We start from the raw sequence: 15,968 nt of genomic DNA on the forward strand, positions 1-15,968 counted from the left end.
ACTTATTAGAACGTTTAAGAAAAGATGTACGCAGAAAACAGCCTGAGAAATGGGCAGTTTTATCCTCCATCATGACAACACTCTGTGTCACACATTCCTTCTAGTATGGCAATGTCTGTCAAATAAAAACACTGTAAGTGTGTCCTCATCCACCTTATTCACTGGATCTGGCACCGTGTGACTTCTGGCTCTTTCCCTAAGTCAAAGTGATTCAAGACATCGAGACAGCCACAACAGTGCATCTAAAGACACTCATGCAAAAGGACTTCCAGAACTTCTTCAGAAAGGGGCAAAAACGATGGGATAAGTGTGTTCAAAGCAAGGGGGAGTATTTTGAGGGAGATTAATGGTAATGGGTCTTTTACTGCAATAATTTTTTAATCGTGCTGCTTTAGATTCCAGCTTTTTAAGACATGTCATCACAGGAGATGAAACTTGGATCTATGGTTATGATCCTGAAAACAAAGTTCAGAGTTCTCAATGGAAATCATCCAGTTCTCTTGTGAAAAAATTTAATTATTTATCATATTGTTTGATCACACCTCATGTATACAAAGGTATGACAATTAAGTTCATAAACTTGTTGCAATGATGTTGCTAAACTTTTTTGATATCAGAGGAATTATTCATTATGAATTTGTACCAACTGGACAAACAGTTAAGTTTGGAAGAGCTGAAAAGGCTGCATGAAAAAGTTAGATGAAAATGACCTGAACTTTTTGGCTACAATTCATGGCTCTTGCATCACAACAATGCACCAGCTCACACGGCACTATGAGGGAGTTTAGGGCCAGTAAACAAATAACTGTATTGGAACACCCTCCCTACTCATCTGATCTGGCCCCCAATGACTTCTTTCTTTACCCAAAGATAAAGGAAATATTGAAAGGAAGACATTTTGATGACATTCAGGACATCAAGGGTAATATGATGACAGCTCTGATGGCCATTTCAGAAAAAGAGTTCCAAAATTGCTTTGAAGGGTTAACTAGGCACTGGCATCGGTGTATAGCTTCCCAAGGGGAGTACTTTGAAGGTGACTGTAGCGATATTCAGCAATGAGGTATGTAATACTTATTCTAAGATGAGTTTGCGAACTTAATTGTCTGACGTCATATATATGGTAATCACTATATATCAAACTGTTACCAACACAGCAGTTTCTATCTTTTTAAGGTTTCATTTGAAGACCACATCCTCTAAAAACAATATTTTAACATGAAGTGTGACCTGCCAAAGTGAATAGCCTACAGCAAATTACATATATGTGTAATGTGTAATGTGACATGCCCATGGATCCATCCTGAATCAGCACTATTGAGGCATAAGTAATAGCAGTTTAAAAGGTTAAAAATAATTCCAAAACCACAATTACTTTTGCACCAATCTAATACTTCATTTAGAAATATTTGGTCCTAATATATTGGTCCAAGTGTAGATTTCTTGATATTTCACTGCTATGTTTTAGATTTTGTTGCTTACTTGATTGGTTTATAATGTTGACTGTGGATAATAAATTGAGAGAACCTGGGATTCAGGATTGTTGCAGAAGCAGAACACTGGCTAGTGGAAGACAGAATTATTACTGTTGAGTGCCACCAGGGGGTTCCAGTGTGTCCTGGAAAGAGGGAACATCACTCTCTGGAGGGCTTATAGGATCCTCTCTGCCCCTGGAATGGACTGAAGATAGCCAAAAATAAATGAACGACTCAATGCTATGAATTTTTGGTCTCTGAAAATGATGGAGCACATCATGGGGACTGCACAAAATGGCATCCAAAAGTGTTTGACTTCTCATCTGAGAATGAGTAACAATCAGTGATTATGGGGCACATTCAATTAAGGAGTGAAGTAATAGCCATTTAAAAATTCTTTTACTCAAATAATTACACTGGCACATCTGGTGGGGTGATATTTTATTTTCCTGTTCTATAAGCTGGAAACATGGATTCAGGGATAATCATAAAAAAAGTGAGGGATTTACTTCCTCTATAAGATGAAGAACACTAAAGTATTTTGCTAAGTTTTTTTGCTGTTGAATGATTTGGCCAAAGAGAACGTGTCCCAAATTTGCTTCAATAAACCTTGGCCTAAAGGTTTTCAACAATTTAACACTTAAGTAAATTAATTTCATATCCAAATGTAAAGAATAAAAAGGATAGTGAATTTTATCAGTTGGTCAGCATTTACTGAACACTTCCCTAAGTATCAGTTGGAGCTCCTATGAAAAATTGATGTGTGATAAGGGTGTGAGTGAAGAGGGAAGGAGAAAGAGGGAAGTGGAGGATGACAGTTTCGTTGGAACAAACTCAAGAATACAAAAAGAATACACTCTGGTCTATGTACTTCCATGTAGGGTATTCTTAATGCTGAATTACAGGTATAAAATTATTCTTGCCAAACAAACACTTGGCAACTATTTTCATGTCATAATATAGAAATCAATGAAGAGGTATTTTATACAGCTATCTCACAGGCTGAAAGTAGCCTCTAGAGACGTTTGTAAAGGTGAAAGGTGGATTAGTTATTAAAGACTTGACCAGGCTTTATCTGTGATAAACAAAGCTTCTAAAATAACAATAACAGAGTCTAATGTGGTGGCTTCCCTGGATAGCTTATTTCCGGGCCAGCCTCCCAACACCTAACCTGTCACCAATGCATCTGAAACCCTGGGAGGCCCACGCCAGAGTTCCCTGATTCAAACCAAGTCTGGGCCCCAAGGGACTCAAAGAGCACCTGGCATTGTCTCCTGATGACCTGGATTGTGTCAAATGGCACTGATCAGGAAGGGAGTCAAACTGGTTAGGTCAATGTACTTGGAAGGTCTTGAGTTTTATAGCTCAGGCAGTATTTTTTTCTGAAAAAACAAACAACCAAAATCGTTGCAAATATCTACCCAGAAATCCAGAGCAGGTTAGAAAGTCTTAGAGCTAAGGAACAACTTAAAGAAATTTTTACTGATCCAAATCATTTGACAGAGCATTTAGCAGCATGTGCTGGAGAATGTCAATTTGTAGCTCCAGAGGTCTGCAGAAATACTTGAAGGTCTATTAACATAAAGAGGCTTCTGTTAATATTCTTGCACTTAAGAAGCAAACATGATGAAAAGACTAATGTATTTTCTATTTGTAAAGCAAAGTGAATAAACTTAAGAATTATTTCTTGCATACCTTATCATAAAATTGGATTGGTAAAACATTAATGCATGAGGTCATATACTTAGGGGAGGACTTGACAAAGAGTGAGATGATATTAGTTTCATGTTTCAACTAAAATTTTTGCCCTTTTTTTAAAAAAAAACAACAATTTATAATTCTTCTTTGACGTTTACTAAAATCTCTATAGTGTTGACATACTAAATTTTGAGACAGGTTACTTAGCATATCCCTAGGTAGACGGGGGGGGGGGGGGGGGGGGGGAGAGGGGGTCCCTGGTGGAATAAACAAAAAAGCAGCCGTATCCTGAGACTCCAGGCCCTGGAATGTCTCCTTCACTCCAGGACAAAGACATGAAAATACGCCTTGAGGTTAGTAGATAATCTCAAATCCCTTCTGGCCCGACAAAGGAGATCTGATAGATAGGAATGGATTGGTTCAGGGTGAGCAAACGGGACAAACCTAATAGATGAATTCCATTAGAAGGCTCCAGCTCCCTTCCCCAAGCAGGCAGGGGAAAGAATAAAAGTAAAAGACTTTTGCCTTAGCCAGTGAGCATCCCCTTCGAGACCCCCTCCCATTTGGGAGCTGCAACCTCTTCTCCTGCCTCTGATAAACTATCCTCTTTCTAAAAGGGTGGAAATTGACACTCCAAGCAAATGGTACGCAGAGAAAATCAGGTGTAGCCATAATGATTTCCGATGAAACAGACTTCAGGGTGAAAAAGATAACAAGAGACAAAGATGGACATTTCATAATGGTAAAGGGGACTATACAACAAGAAGACATAACAGTCATCAATATTTATGCCCCCAATCAGGGAGGACCAAAATATACCAAGCAACTACTAACAGAACTAAAGGGAGAAATTGACCAAAACACAATTATACCAGGGGACTTAAATACATCATTGACAGCTATGGATAGATCATCCAAACAGAAGATAAATAACGAAATAGCAGCCCTAAATGACACATTAGATGAAATGGACATCATTGACATATATAGAGCATTTCATCCTAAAACATCAGACTACACATTCTTTTTGAGTGTACATGGAACATTCTCAAGGATAGACCATATATTGGGACATAAACTCAGCCTCAGCAAATTTAAGAAGATTGAAATCATACCAAGCATATTCTCTGATCACAAGGCTTTGAAATTGGATATCAACAGCAAAAAGAAAGCAGGAAAAACACAAATACATGGAGATTAAACATACTTTTAAAGAATGACTGGGTCAAAGAAGAAATTAGAGGAGAGATCAAAAGATACATAGAAACAAATGACAATGAAAATACATCCTACCAAAATTTTTGGGATGCCCCGAAAGCAGTTTTAAGAGGGAAATTTATATCATTACAGGCCTATCTCAAGAAACAAGAAAAATCCCAAATAAATAACCTCATGTTACACCTGAAAGAACTAGAAAAAGAAGAACAAGCGAAACCCAAGGTCAGCAGAGGAAAGGAGATAACAATAATCAGAGCAGAACTAAATGAAATAGAGAACAAAAAGACAATAGAAAAATTAATGTGACAAAGAGCTGGTTCTTTGAAAAGATTAACAAAATTGACAAACCCTTGGCTAGACTCACTAAGATAAAAAGAGAGAAGACACTAATTCACAAAATCAGAAATGAAAAAGGGGAAGTTATCACGGACACCACAGAAATACAAAGGATTATCCAAGAATACTATGAAGGGCTATATGCCACCAAATTCAATAACTTAGAAGAAATGGACAAGTTCTTAGAAACATACAGCCTTCCAAGGCTGAATCAGGAAGAACTGGAAAATCTAAACAGGCTGATCACCAGTAACGAAATTGAATCAGTCATCAAAAACCTTCCCGAAATCAAAAGTCCTGGACCAGATGGCTTCACCAGTGAATTCTACCAAACCTTCAAAGAGGATCTAATACCAATTCTGCTCAAACTCTTCCAAAAAATTGAAGAGTCAGTACTCCGTAACTCATTTTATGAGGCCAACATTACCCTGACACCAAAACCTGGTAAGGACAATGTTAAAGTCTAGAATCGACCACCCCTCAATTGGACAGAGGACACACACGATAATGCAAGTCACACAGCGAAGTTTATTTCCAGCTAGCTGGGGTCCGAGTATCTGCCCGACGCAGCGGGTTTCAACAAGGACCCTGAGCACTCAAAGCCAAGGGTTTATATAGCATTTTTAAAGCATCCAGTAATTTTCCATAGCTTCAAAGAGTATACATATCATGGGCTTGTACCACATTCTGGGGATTTGACAAGATAAGCTAGCTTGTACCCCACCCAGTCGGCAGTTAACAAGATAAGCTCTTTTCAAACAGGACATCTGGTCCACACCCTGAAAATGGCTTTCTTTCTTATGCTAACCTACTCTTATTCCCCCCTTTTGTTGTTCATAATGAGGAATCTTGCTCATGCACCGGCTGATCATAGAGGCCCTCAGGGGCAGGCAATCTCTCATATTGTTGTCTTAGGACCATGAGCTGGACGGTATTAATACGATCTTTCACAAAATTAATAAGCTTGTTTAAAATGCAAGGGCCAAAGGTTAAAATAAGCACAAGCAAAACAAACGGGCCAACCAAGGTAGAAACTAGGGTGGTGAAACGGGGGACCTATTAAACCAAGCCTCAAAACAGTTCTCCTGAGCTTCCCTCTCCTGTTTTTTCTTGGCTAAACCTTCTCTCACCTTTGTTATGGATTCTTTTACTATACTAGTATGGTCAGCATAAAAGCAGCACTCTTTTCCTAATGCGACATACAGTTCCCCTTGTTAACAAAGGCAAATTTGAGGGAGTTAGGTCGTGATATCGACCATTTCTAATCTCCGTCATTAGAGGTGACACAGTCCCATTTTTTACATAAAGAATATTGGACCACCCACAATGTCGGCCCTTAGAATGTTCCGGACAGGCATAAAATCCATAGCTACGGGCTAAATTGGGTGCTGTGGACCTGTATTCAGGGTTGATATCTCTGAAGCAGAAGTATATGTCTGGCCACCCCATGGACAGTGGGGCCACGCGGGTGGTTTCGTTGAGAGTTGCACCAGTCTCTCTACCGGTCAGGATCCATGTCTGTTTATAAGGCCGATGGGCATTGGTCTCCGAGCCCCCAAATATTATGGTCCCCATGTGGCTCCTTATCCAGACGTTGAGCAGAGTCAGGGCTAGCAGCCACTTCATCGTTGAGCGAGGCAGGGGAGGTTGGGAGAGCTGCAGTTTCAGAGGGTTATCAGGGTGTTGCCGCACGGTCCACTCCCCAGCTTGTGTCTGCTCCAGCTGATCAGCTCGGCGCACGTGAGAGTGATGGACCCAAGGCCCGATGCCGTCAACCTCTAAGGCAGTGGGAGTAACCAGAAGAACCATATAAAGACCTTTCCACCTTTCTTCCAGGGTCCTGGACCTGTGTCTCCTCACCCATACCCAATCCCCTGGAACGATGCCATGTTCCAGGTCCGGTGCGTTCTTGGTCTCATACAGGGAATGCACTAGGGGCCATATCTCATACTGGACCTCCTGCAGGCCCTCAAACTGGCCAGATAATTTGGGGCCACATTGGGGTCATGATCTGGTAGAGTACGAACAATAATGGGGGGGGTGCCCCATACAGAATTTCAAAGGGTGTCAATCCATGTACATATGGTGAGTTCCGAACCCGGAAGATGGCATAGGGTAAGAGGGTCACCCAGTCCCCGCCAGTCTCGATGGCCAATTTAGACAGTCTCCTTTAGGGTCCAATTCATTCTCTCTACCTGCCCTGAGCTCTGGGGATTATATTCACAATGTAACTTCCAATTGGTCCCCATCGCTCTGGCCAGTCCCTGTAGGACTTTACTGATGAAAGCTGGGCCGTTATCAGAACCCAAAACCTTGGGGATCCCATATCTGGGAATAATTTCCTCTAGCAATGCCTTAGCAACAACCTGGGCAGTCTCCCGTTTCGTGGGGAAGGCTTCCACCCAGCCTGAAAATGTGTCAACCATTACTAGCAAGTACTTATACCCATACCTCCCAGGCTTTACCTCAGTAAAATCCACTTCCCAACTCCGTCCCGGCGCTCTCCCCCGTACCCTTGTACCTGTATGTAGGGGTCCCTTCCTACTGGGTTCTATAGCCTGGCACCCAATGCACTGATCCACAATCTCCTGGATCTGAGCCGTTTGTCGGGGGAACCGGAGGCAGGCGGACTCGAGAATCGTCAGCAACTTCTTTTTTTTTTCCTAAGTGGGTGGCTTGGTGCAGGTTGGAAAGGAGAAACAATCCTAGTTTTGCCGGCAGTATCAATCTTCCCTCTTCATCCCGATGCCACCCATGCTGATCAGGCTCTGGGCAGTGGTGGTTCTGAATCCACTGCATGTGTTCCGGAGTGTAGTCAGGTCGCGGGGGCAGGCGCGGGAGCTGGGGTGCGGGCAGGGTGAGTGCCAAAGCTGATGAAGCTACTGCTGCTGTCTTGGCAGCTTTATCCGCCCGCCGGTTTCCTGCAGCCTCTGGGGTCCGAGCAGACTGGTGCCCAGGGACGTGGACAATTGCAACTGTCCGGGGCTTTTGCACGGCCGCCAGCAGTCTCTGTACATCTGGGAGATTGCACAGAACCTTTCCTTCCGCTGTAACAAAGCCTGTCTCCCGGTAGATAGCGCCGTGCACAGGGACAGTGCCGAAAGTGTAGCGGCTATCGGTATAGACAGTCACTCGTCTCCCCTCGCCCGTTCTAGTGCCTCCGCCAGCAGGATCAGTTCGGCCTGCTGGGAGGAGGTCCCTGGGGGAAGCGGGGCGCTCCAAATGATGCTCTCACTCTGGTCTACCACCGCCGCGCCCGCCCTCCACACGCCATCTATAATGAAGCTGCTTCCATCAGTGTACCATACCAACTCACTGTTAGGAAGGGCGGCGTCCTGGAGGTCGGGGCGTACCTGGGTGACTTCTGCCATGATCTTCTGGCAATCATGCAGGGGGGGCTTCCAGATCCGGGGTCGGCAGCAGGGTGGCTGGATTCAGAGCGCTAGGTTCGGCGAAGATGATTCACCATTAGGGCTACTGCTGCAATGATCCTTCATAGTGAACGGCTTCAGGGGGTCTGGCAATGCCAGGCTGGGGCTCTCAAGAGAGCGGCCTTGAGTTCGCCAAAGGCCTTCCGTTGGTCCGGCCCCCAGGCCCAGGGGGCCTTGTCCTTGGTTGCCTCGTACAGAGGCTTCGCTAGCTCAGCATACCCCAGAATCCACAGCTGGCAGTAGACTGCCGTCCCTAAAAACTGGCGTACCTCTTGGGCTGAGGTCGGGACTGGAAGTCTAAGAATAGTCTCTTTCATGGCCTCTGTCAGCCACCTGGTTCCTCCTTTCAGTTCATACCCCAGGAAGGTGACTGTTTGCCTGCATATCTGAGCCTTCTTTGCACTGGCCCGATAGCCCAGCCGCCCCAGCTCCCGGAGGAGGTCTCCAGTGGCCTGTCAGCACTCGGCTTCGGAGGGGGCCGCCAGAAGCGAGTCATCTACATACTGCAGGAGCGGAACTGAATCATGGCTCCGGCGGAACGAGTCCAAATCCCGATTCAGGGCTTCATTAAACAGAGTGGGAGAGTTTTTGAAGCTTTGTGGTAGTCTAATCCAGGTCAACTGCCCGAGGGTTCCCGTACTGCCATCATGCCATTCGAAGGCAAAATGTGTTGGCTGCTGGGTGCCAGGGCTATGCTAAAAAATGCATCCTTTAGGTCTAGGGTGATATACCAAACGTGTGAAGGGGGCAAGCGACTTAACAAGGTATAAGGGTTGGGGACCGTGGGGTGGATGTCTTCGACCCTCTTATTCACTTCCCTCAAGTCCTGGACTGGCCTATAATCTTTCCCCCTGGTTTCTTAACGGGGAGAAGTGGGGTGTTCCAGGCAGAGTGGCAGGGTTTCAGTATCCCAGCTTCCAGTAGGGGGTTAATGTGTGGGGCAATCCCTTTCCGCACCTCGGTGGACATGGGGTACTGGTGGACCCAGATAAGCTGGGCCGACGCTTTGAGTTCGACCACCACCGGTGCTCGGCAGGCTGCCTGACCCACACCCACTATCTCCGCCCACGCCTGAGGGTATGTTCTAAGCCAATAAACCATGTCACGAGGCCACTCTGTAGAGGGAGGGTTGTAGGAGTTGTCCTGCAGGGTGAACAGACGATGTTCATCCGCAAGAGACAGGGTTAAAACATGGAGGGGCTGTCCCTGGCCATCCATTACCTTGATGTCATCCGGCTCAAAGTGGATCTGGGCCCTGATCTTGGTCAGGAGATCGTGCCCCAACAAAGGGGCAGGGCATTCAGGGATAGCCAGGAAGGAGTGGGTTACTTGGTGGTGGCCTAAGTCCACCTGGCGCCTACTGGTCCACCGATAAGCCTTGGACCCAGTCGCTCCCTGCACCAAAGTGGTTTTCTGAGATAAGGGTTCCGTAGACTTGTTCAAAACTGGGTACTGGGCTCCTGTGTCCACCATGAATCCTACTGGCTTCCCCTCCACATACACAGTTACCCAAGACTCAGGGAGGGGATGCAAGTCCCGTCCCCCTTAGTCACTGTCCATTCCTGCCAGCAGAACCCGAGCGTCCTGCCTGGTCTGGCCCTGGCGCTTGGGGCACTCCCTCTTCCAATGTTCTTTGCAGTTTGCACACTGTCCCCTATCTAGTCTGGGCCGTGGTCTCCAAGGTCAGGCTGGTCCGGCTGGACTCGGTCCCACACTGGCTGTGCCCTGCACGCCTGCCAGCAAGATCTTGGCCATCTCCTTCTGCTGCCTCCTGTTTTCCCTACTCTGATGCTCTCTGTCTTTCCTCTCTTCGGGAGTCTCTCGAGTTTTGAAGACTCTCTTCACTACTTTCATTAAATCCTGAATGGTCATCTCTCCCAGTCCCTCCTGCTTATACAACTTCGTCCTAATATCTGGGGCAGCCTGGTTTATAAAGGACATAATTACGGCTGACTGATTCTCCTCTGCTAGGGGTTCCAACGGGGTGTACTGTCTATAAGCATCATAGAGGCGTTATAAAAACACGGCCGGGCTTTCATTTTCCCCTTGCATCACAGCTTTTACCTTAGCCAAATTGGTGGGGCGGCGTGCCGCCACTTGGAGACCTGCCATAAGACTCTGGCGGTAGACTCGGAGACGTTCCCTACCTTCTGCGTTCCCAAAGTCCCAATCCGGTCTATTCAAGGAAAAGTGCTCGTCGATCAGTTTCGGCAAGGTTGTTGGCCGCCCGTTGTCACCGGGGACATTCTTTCTGGCCTCGGTGAGGATCCGCTCACGCTCCTTTCTTCACTTCCACACCATAATTACGAGCCTTCGAGCAGATTTCAGGAAAGAGCTTCAGGAGCAGGGTCTTAGGTGTTACCTGAGCCTGTCCCATAATTATCACAAAGAGAAACCAAGAAAAGACGAAAGACACAATGCCAGCAAATACACAACTTCGCACAGGACTTTTCAACACCCACTTGCCAGTCAACCACACCACATTCACAGGCACCCTTTCAATCACACCAGTCACACCACACTCAGGATCCTTACCCAGGGCCCGTCCAAACGGCGTCCACTGCGGACGTCGCTGGGCCACCTTCTCGTCGGGGACGTCTCCCACGACTTCCAGTAATGGAGCCTCCAGGGTCGTAATCCGCTCCTTCCTTCCCATGAGAATTCTCAATTGGGACCGGGCAGAGACCTGTTTCAGTCCTCTCCTAATTGGGACCAGGCAGAGACCTGTTTCAGTCTCTCCGGTCGAGGACCTGTTTCAGTCCTCTCCTAATTGGGACCGGGCAGAGACCTGTTTCAGTCTCTCCGGTCGAGGACCTGTTTCAGTCCTCTCCTCTTGGAGGTGGCCAAACCTCCTACCGCGGTTCCTATGTAAACCTTGGTATCGGGAGTCGTCTGTTCCCTTGAGGGGGGGATCCTGGATGAGCCCCCAAATGTTAAGGTCTAGAATTGACCACCCCTCAATAGGACAGAGGACACACGCGATAATGCAAGTCACACAGCGAAGTTTATTTCCAGCTAGCTGGGGTCCGAGTATCTGCCCGACGCAGCGGGTTTCAACAAGGACCCCGAGCACTCAAAGCCAAGGGTTTATATAGCATTTTTAAAGCATCCAGTAATTTTCCATAGCTTCAAAGAGTATACATATCATGGGCTTGTACCACATTCTGGGGATTTGACAAGATAAGCTAGCTTGTACCCCACCCAGTCGGCAGTTAACAAGATAAGCTCTTTTCAAACAGGACATCTGGTCCACACCCTGAAAATGGCTTCCTTTCTTATGCTAACCTACTCTTACACTCTCTGCCTTGACTCCTGGGTGCTCCTGGAGTCCCAGAGGCCAGGAACTGCTCTGACTCTAGAGTGCAGCGCTCAGCAGTGATCCTACTGAGGCCTCCAAAACATCATTGCAAAGTCCTTTCAAGAGAGTACTCCCTGGAGTCTGGTTAATCAGGGCCCCCTCCACTGAGCACATCTCTACTGCACCCTCTATTCCTCCCACAACAGGGGCTGTGGTCCGCCAGGCCCCAGGCCAGGGTGAGAGTCCCAGCGGGGAAAGTCCCAGCCCCTGATGTTGCTCCACCCCCACCCCCACCCCCCGCAGCCTGGTAAGGGCAGTGGTAGAAGCATAGCTGGGTGGTGGCAGAGTGGCAGATCTGTGCTTCAGAGCTCCTTGGCAATACCTTGGAAGGCAGATTAGAAGAGGCAACACATGTCAGGAAAACCAGTTAGGAGATTACTGCACTAATTGAAGAAAGATTGGATTCCTGAACTAGGGCAGAGGGGGAAAAAAAGAGGATTCATCTGGAAATAAGGCAGTAATGGAAGGCAGCACAGGGGTGGCAGAGTCAGACTCCACTATGGGTCTTGAACAAATTATGTTTGTGCCTCACCTTCCTTATCTGTAAAGTGGGGATGACAGTAAATAGCAAATGTCTCATAGTGTTGGTGAAGGTTTACAGGAGTTCATACCAGGTAAAAGTTTAGAGTAGAGCTTAGCACATACTCAGGAAATGCTAACTATAATTATGGAACTCAGAAAAAAGAAGGGATGACTCCCAGCACTCTTGTTTGGAAACTGGATCTGTAGTTCTCAAAGTTTGGACCTCTGGGGGTGCCAAATACCCTTTTACGTGGAACACAAGGTCAAAACTATTTTCACAAAAGATTTATTTGTCTTTTTCACTGTGTTGCTGTGATGATGCAAATGCACTGGTGCTTAAAATTGTTGGTGCCCTAGCATAAATCAAGATGATAGCTCCAAACTATACTAGCAGTCATTGTATTAGGTTGGTGCAAAAGCAACTGCGGTTTAAAAGGTTAAAAATAATAGCAAAAACCGCAATTACTTTTGCACCTAATACTATCACTCACCATGAAAAAAAAAAGCCAATTTACTGAAAAATGTTTTTGATGAGGCAATAAAAGGAATAATCTAATGGATAATCTAGTATTAAAATTTGGAAGGATTAGATGTGTTTTGACTAAGATGGATAATAAGCAAGTTTAATTAAATGAAAAAAATATCTCCCATGCAGAAAAATTCTAAATAAATTATGTAGATACTTGACCCTAAAGGAGGAGGAGCATAACTCCCCACTCCTCAAGTGTGGGCAGCACAGTGACTTCCTTCAAAGACTATAGTATGAAAAGAGGGGGAGGAATAACTTTACAAAGCAGAAATCTGACAAACACTACCAGGTGACCAAGGTAAACATTAACAGTCATAAACCATAATGACAGTATGTACCCTTGATATGAAGTGATGAAATGGCACTGTACCTCTGTAATCTCCCTTCAAAACCATAAACTCAATCTAACCATGAGAAAAACATCAGACAAATTCCAGTAGAAGGGCATCCTACAAAATACTTGACCAGGACTCCTCAAAACTGTCAAGGACATCAAAAACAAGGGAAGTCTGAGAAACGGTCACAGCCAAGAGGAACCTTAAAGAGACATGACTTCTAAGTGTGATGTTTGGATCTGCAGCAGTAAAAAGACAGGGTAAAACTAAGAATCTGGGGTTCCCCCCCCCGCCTTCTTCTGAAAATGAAAGCACTTGTAGAGGCCAATAACATGGTATTTTAACTTTGCATGCACAGTGGGGAAAATATACTGTAGAAAATGCCAAAATTTCTAAAATTATTACAAGTAAAAAGGAATTTCACACATTTCAAAGTAAGTGAATTTTAAAATTGGGATGAGTGGGGAAAAGAGAACTGAAAATGAACATAAAAAAATATGAAACAAAGATATATTCAATGCCTAAAATAGGTACCCAAAAGGATGACTATATGAACAAAATTCTGGGAAGCAGCAATTTCATAAATGAACTCTGTTTCATTCAGGATCCTTAAAATTACTTCTTAATTTCTATGGTATAAACTAGCAACAGGTGGGCAGGAGAGCGAAGAGCTACCACTGAGCACCTGCTCTGTAACAGGTACACAATCAAGAAAGGGTCTCTACACATGAAGAAATGCTCAACCTCACTAACCATCAGAGAAATGCAAATAAAAATCACAATGAGATACCACCTCACTCCACTCAAAATGGCTATCATCAATAAATCAACAAACAACAAATGCTGGCGCGGATGTGGAGAAAAGGGAACGCTAGTGCACTGTTGGTGGGATTGCAGATTAGTGCAGCCACTATGGAAAACAGTATGGAGGTATCTCAGGAATCTGAAAATGGAACTACCCTATGATCCAGTAATTCCACTCCTAGGCATCTACCCGGAGAAATCCAAAACTCCAATTCAAAAATCTGTATGCACTCCTATGTTTATTGCAGCACTTTACACAATAGCCAAGATATGGAAACAACTGAAATGCCCATCGGTAGATGACTGGATTAAGAAGCTGTGGTACATTTATACAATGGAGTATTACGCAGCCATAAAGAAGAAAGAAATCTTATCATTTGCAGCAACATGGGTGGATCTAGAGAACATTATGTTAAGTGAAATAAGTCAGAAAGAGAAAGACAAGTACCATATGATCTCACTTATATATGGAATCTAAAGAAAAGAATATGTGAATGAACTAATCAGAGACAGTTTTGGGGACACGAAAACCGAGAGTTGTTAGATGGGCGGGGGGGAGGGGGTTGGGGATAATGGGAAAGGTGAAGGGATTAGGAAGCAGCTGGTAACCACAAGATGGCCTCAGGGTTTTTTGAAAATTAATTTGGGGAACGTATTCAATAATGTAAAGATTTTGTTGGGTATCCGATGGACATGCGTCATATTTGGGAGACCACCTCAGGAATACTGTGGATGCCTGATCATGGCATTGTACACCAGAAGCTAAACATTAATGAATGCTAACTATAATTTTATATATATAATGTGATGGCTCAGTGTGAGGTCGGAGGGATAGTGGATGGGGGAGGGGGGTTCACAGTGTGAGGGATATAAATGATGAACGTTTAAGTATTACCTTGTCTTGTACACCTGAAACTAATAAATTAAAAAAAATTTTAAAAAAAAAGAGAGGGTCTCTATATACATTGTCAAATGTAATCTCTTAAACAACCCTTGAAATGAGTGTCTTGTTATAGCTTTTCTAAAGGAAACCCAGAGGGATCTGGTAAATTGCAGCAGAGAGGGATCGGAACCTCAGTTCACCTGACAGGTAAGCCCATGTTGTTTAGTTCCACTTGACCATTGACCAGGTACTTGTAATATGGCAGAAGTCACCCTGTTGGTTTCCGCACAAAGCAATCTTGGGAGTTTCTCATTTCTCCTTTACTGTGATTGCACTCTGTTCACTTCATAGTCAAGGGCATTGACCAAGTACATTTCTAATTAGTGTTTTGTTTTCAAGTAATTTACTAGTTAGCCCAATGCTGGGTATACAATACTCCAAGATTAATCCTACAAATGTTTTTAGTATATTTTGGTGTTTAGTATCGTGTTTCCCCGAAAATAAGACCTAGCTGGACAATCAGCTCTAATGCATCTTTTAGAGCAAAAGTTAATATAAGACCTGGTATTATATTATTCCTGGTATTATATTGTATTATATTATGTTAAAGACCCAGTCTTATAGTAAAATAAAACCAGGTCTTATATTAATTTTTGCTCCAAAAGATGCATTAGAGCTGATTGTCCTACTAGGTAGGTCTTATTTTTGGGGAAACACGGTATATTTTGATTATCAAACTCATTCATTCAGGTCACCAGTTCTGTTTATGTTTGGCTAACACACGCTTCCAACACACGTTGGAAGACCACCCTTTTCTTTTCTTACAATCATGCTGTTAGCTCTCTAAGTTTTATACTCTAATAGCGTTTTGAGGTGACTGCTGAAGGGAGGCAACTCCTCCCCTAAAGAGAGAGCCATCGTAAGCATTACAAATGGTATGAAGTTTCTTGGGACTGTCAAGATTTTGAGTCTCTTCTGATTCTATGTCACCTTGGGCAAGACTCTCACATTTCCTCATGAGTAATTTTGGGAGAAAAACAATTACTTTGCTGGCGTCACAAGACTGTTGTAAGAAGCGAAAAGTGTGAAAAAGGACTCTTTGCTGGCCCAAAAGCCCCAAGAGTACTTCTTATTTCTAAGCTCTGAGGCCTGCACAGACGGCACCAGCACAAAAGGCGCCGGGAAGGGACAACGGATGGATGGGTCCTGGCCGCCGCCTCCTGGTGCATCTCGGGAAAGGCTCCCGCCTCGGCCGCGACGCCCGGCCAGCGGGAGTGGCTCTGTCTCCCGGCCCTCTCCCGTGGCTCACTCGGGGCTAGGGCAGAGAGACAAACAAGGCTGGCCCGCGTCTGGGCGGGGCTGCCTGGGTTGAAGGAGGC

This window comes from Rhinolophus hipposideros, assembly GCF_964194185.1.
Source record: "Rhinolophus hipposideros genome assembly, chromosome: 13".
Classification (NCBI taxonomy): Eukaryota; Metazoa; Chordata; class Mammalia; order Chiroptera; family Rhinolophidae; genus Rhinolophus; species Rhinolophus hipposideros.